The sequence below is a fragment of the Ostrea edulis genome, chromosome 3, assembly GCF_947568905.1.
Source record: "Ostrea edulis chromosome 3, xbOstEdul1.1, whole genome shotgun sequence".
In the NCBI taxonomy this organism is placed as follows: Eukaryota; Metazoa; Mollusca; class Bivalvia; order Ostreida; family Ostreidae; genus Ostrea; species Ostrea edulis.
In genome coordinates, this window is record NC_079166.1 from 56,611,529 (window position 1) to 56,616,579 (window position 5,051).

The following is a 5,051-nucleotide window of genomic DNA, read 5'->3' on the forward strand; positions in this document are numbered from 1 at the left end:
GTTAGAATCAGGCCCGTGAACTGGATCATATCCTAATTAGTGTTAGAGTCAGGCCCGTGAACTCAATCACATCCTATTTAGTGTTAGAGACAGGCCCGTGAAGTGGACCATATCCTAATTAGAAGCCCATGAACTCAATCACATCCTAATTAGAACCCTGTGAACTCAATCAAATCCTTATTAGTGTTGATTCTGTACCTCCACTTACAAAAGATTTTTAATATGCATCTCGGGTACGAGTTAATACTAGGCCTTTAGTAAAAACGAAAGTAAATTGTATGACGTATGCAATTTGTGTGTGTTTGAGTTCACGGAACTTCCGATTGTATCAGTTCACGGGCTTATAGACCCTGCCGAAATTTTCACCCCTCGAGAAACCATTGTCAACCTCGGCTACGCCTCGGTTGACAATGGTTTTCTCGGGGTGAAAATTTTCAATGTTACCCTCAACTACATGCAATATTTATATAATGGTTTATTATTATTCATAATATCCTTACTTAGTCCCCGTAATATTATTTTTTCCACGTCATTACTATACTCTAATACCAGATTGCATTGATTTATTATTCTATTTAATCTTTTCATATTATTTTATTTTTCATTACAGTTCAACGCTATGTTTTAGCTTTACACCTCCAGGTACGAAATACTCATTATAACCCGTCATTAGAACGATTTAACATACTGCTTAATTATACTGATTAGTTAACTCGTTCTTTGGTTTTGATTTTATCCAGCGTAAGACTGATTAGTTTACTTCAGTCTTGACTATCGATCAGAACAGACTTTTCTATTGCTCTATATTCAATTGATAATTTTAATATGTAGACATTTTGTTTGTTTTCAGCTTTTGTAGTTTATACATTTATTGCATGAATGTTCGGGAGATATGAAGATTTATTCACCCAAGAAAAATCATATTCCCCGAGGGCAAAGCCCGAGGGGAATATGATTTTTCTTGGGTGAATAAATCTTCGTATCTCCCGAACATTCATGCAATAAATTGTTTATTATACCGAAACAAAGCAAGACTTTAAAATTGGAGTCCGCTCATCTATAGAGCTGAGATCGTCCTAACGGTAGCACCGCGCCGTCAACGTATTACGGTAGAAGGTACAAACAACGACATGCAGTGATATGATTGTTATGGGGTTGCAAACCGGTTCTAATGACCACACAGACCATCCGTGACAGGTTATGAGTTTATTGAAGAAATAAATCTATTTCTGACATGTAAATAGCAGCTCTGAAACATAACAAACAATTATAAGCATACACAATCACACACCACATAAAATATACAAATACTAGGGAAATAATTTCAATACAATGAACACAAAATTACTCATCCATTATTTTGTGTAAAGTTTAAGAAAAAATTATAAAATAACATTTAAATCTCAAAATGAGGCTCTTTACCCATAATGCATCTAAATATAATAAATCTTATCATTTATGACATTTATGCAAACTAAATGGTAAAGTACACATCGAACACACACAAAAGAAATTATATGACAAATACAAGTTAGACATCACAGAAATACATACAAAACAATGATCTTACCAGATATATGGTACCAGAGCCAAAATATCAAAAATAGGAAGATAACTGATTTTCAAGGAACCTGTATAAAATATTAATTCTATTTTACTCCTTTGTTAAATATGAAATAAAGTACATAATTTCATTTCTTTCATTCATTAACACATTCACACTAATTAATATGTTAAGATTCATTTTCTTACCTCAAGTCAGAAAAAAGATGTCAAAAGATATGCAAAGAAAACCACCCTTCAACACTCTGCTACTGAATACAACTGACTATCTAAAAATCCAACAGAACTCACAAAACCCATGACATATAACCTTTGACACTAAGCCTAGCCAACCAAAATGAATTAAATAGACCATGAACAACAACTGCATGCATGGTTTAATCATAAGGAAAGCCATTAAGGTCATAATTACATTACTACATATCTAAATAGAGAAATATGGAAGACCATTATAGAATCCAATAAAAGTTTATGTTTTGCAACTTATATATTTTATTTACACTAAAAATAAAATAAATTATTGATATTAATTCACTCTACTACATGATAACCAGTTTTTGTATTTCCATTCTCCTTGAATGCCGATTTACTTGCTTGTTTTTGTATCAACCAAAACCATGCATTCAACTGTGTATCAGAGACACGCATATGTTGTGCCTTACGAACTATGAAAGTAGAATGACTCGGACTTCTTGTGACGTCACAATACACTTCGTCTACCTTGACGTTAAATTTATGGAAAATGCACGAGACTGTCCAAGGGGTAAATATGATAGGGAAATATGATGTTTGAGAGGGAAATATGAAGTTTTGTCATCCCTGGCATGTGACCGTCTAGACCAATCAAATTACGCATTGCATAGAATTCTCATACTGAGGTATAATAATAGTTTTAGTGTTAGTTTGCGTTTCTATTTAGTGTTCTTTTCTAAGTAAGTATTCTATCGTACTGATGAGAGAGAGAGAGAGAGAGAGAGAGAGAGAGAGAGAGAGAGCACTGAAACTCAATAACACTCAACATCTGAAGTGTCGGATCTAACAGTAGATACGAGGCCAAGCACTAAAATTTGGCTTGGCAGTGGCATACAAAATTGTGTAGATGTCACTATCGTTAACTTGAACAAATATTCAACGTTAAATCCCTAATGGTCTGAGGATGGAATAAGTCTTCATACTGCGCAGTCATCATTTCACATTTGAATTTGCGTTACTGGTTTAAGATATCAGGTAGTGGTTACAGAGAATGACCCAATATTATGGACATTACTCTTCCACATAGTGCTTAGATTGTAACGGTATATCTAGGGAGAGTAAGTGTCACGCGCAGGGAGTGGCCAAACTTTTCATATAACCTCAAATCTACTCCCAGTGCTTAGCCGTTTACAATGCACTTCCGCTGCCACCTATCTATTCAGAAAAAACGGGAACTTATAATGACCATGTGAGAGGAATGACAGTGGAAACCACTGGCGAACATTGTTTATTTCACAAAAATTCCAATGTTATTTATTACAAATGTTTTGATTGAACAAAAATAAAGCTGAATGAAAATTTACACATCAATAAATCCGAAAACTTGATGTATTCATACGCACCTAAAAACAAATAACTTAATGTACGGAAATTATTCCCTTTTTTTGAAATTGTTACTGCAGTGAAAGAATTGAAATTATAAGAATCAAACTTTTTTTTTTAAAGAATTTATCGATGTGTAAACTCATGGACATTTTACTTACAAACTTCAAATACATGTATTCAGTTTGTGAGTAAAATGTCCTGAGTTTACAACAACGATAAATTCTTCAAAAAGAATGTTTAATCCTATACTGATTCGAGGACATTTTTTTTAATGAGTCACACCCTCTTCAAGGGGAATAATGAAGAACTAGTCCTAACAGGACTACATGGAATACATCTGCGGGACTCATACAGGGTATATTTGAAATGTTGTACAGGTATAACTGAAGATCAAAAGACATTCGTGTTTAACCGGCATACTTATTGCTTGAATGCTTGTTACAAGCTACACGTATTTCCATTGGCTTCAATTTTTATCAATATTCATGATGTGCAAAGGAGGAAATATACTGAAAGCTGAGTGTCACACTGAATCTATATATGACAAAAGATGAAACCAATTAATTGTTCCAGTAACAGATAGACGGATGACAAGACAGAGAGGAACAAAACTTTCCAAAACGTTGTTTGTGGGGATGGATACTGTCCGAATGTACAAAACTATCATTTAAAAAACTACAAATGACCATAACTTTCTAAACTTGAACGAATCAATCAGGAAATATCAGATGCACAGGTTTACATAGCATACAATATTTCTACGAAATTTGGGGAAAAGTAATTGATCGGCCTCCGAGAAAATTCCTTGTCGACGGACGGAGTGAAATTAATACATCCCCACCCAAAACACAAACGTTTGAGGTGGCGATGCAAAAATATATGTATGACTTCGATTGTGCGCAGGAAAAGGTCCGCTGTAAAACCAAAGTTTTTAAAAGGGATAGGTATTGGTATACCCCCGTGAGTTACTGTTCTGCAGCTAGCGTAATAAGATATGTTTGTAAAACATATATGTTCCCTTCTACCATATCATCATTATACATTTAATATCCTAGTCAATGGGACAAAAGAATTATATGAATTACCATACCTATACTTCAAAATAAAAACAAAATTTTTACAGACAAAGATACATTGCTGGATCCAGGAAATGTACTACCGAACTCCTTTTCACATATATATTAACTGCTATACAGCTGCTGCTTCGGTAAAAATGGAGCACGGAAATATTCGTATCTTGTGATCATTCATCCAAACAATTACTATGTTAAACATCACTCTAAATCTACACAAAGTACTCTGAAATTTATGTTTAAAAGGTGCTGGAGTTCGTCAGTGACAATATTTTCGCAGTCTTTGGTGATCAGGTCTGCTAACAGTCTCTTGGGATTCCAATGGGCACGAAAAATGCTACTTTATAAGCTGAGCTGTCATTAGGTCGAATGCTTTCTGAAGTGTTTCATACCCATTGCTAGGCCGTTCTTTACATACTCATTTTGTCTACGGATTGCTCCGTTTACTTCATAAAGATATAGGGTTCACGGAAGGTGTGACCGGTCAAGAGTGGATGCTCATCTCCACCTCCTAGGTATTAACATCCTTTAATGTGTCAAGGAGTCCGTATTTGCCATACTCTTAATTTTGTATTCTTTGTAAGATTTGTGAGATTGATGACTGTTCGATATCTTCACTTTTTTTATACAGCACACCAAAAATTAAATACAACTTCAGTCCAAGGCTCACATAGCTGCAACACTGCAGTTGTCAAGGGGGGGATTAGGAGAGAACATCGCCATCTCAAAATTTTGATATAAAAAATACCAAACATAACCTCCTACCACACTTGTGTCCAAACATGCCTTCCAACATTCATTACACCCCATGCAAACCATAAAGTTACAACTCCAAAT

At 34.7% G+C, this 5,051-nt stretch overlaps 1 long non-coding RNA gene across 1 annotated transcript; it reads right to left on the minus strand.

Annotated features, from left to right (window-relative positions):
- Positions 1 to 1,191: 1,191 nt before the first annotated feature.
- Positions 1,192 to 2,025, minus strand: LOC130052647 (uncharacterized). The gene is made up of 2 exons (XR_008801010.1): positions 1,753 to 2,025; positions 1,192 to 1,631 (listed from the first exon to the last, which is right to left on the minus strand). It is a non-coding gene; the product is annotated as an uncharacterized LOC130052647 (long non-coding RNA).
- Between the last annotated feature and the right edge of the window lie 3,026 nt (positions 2,026 to 5,051).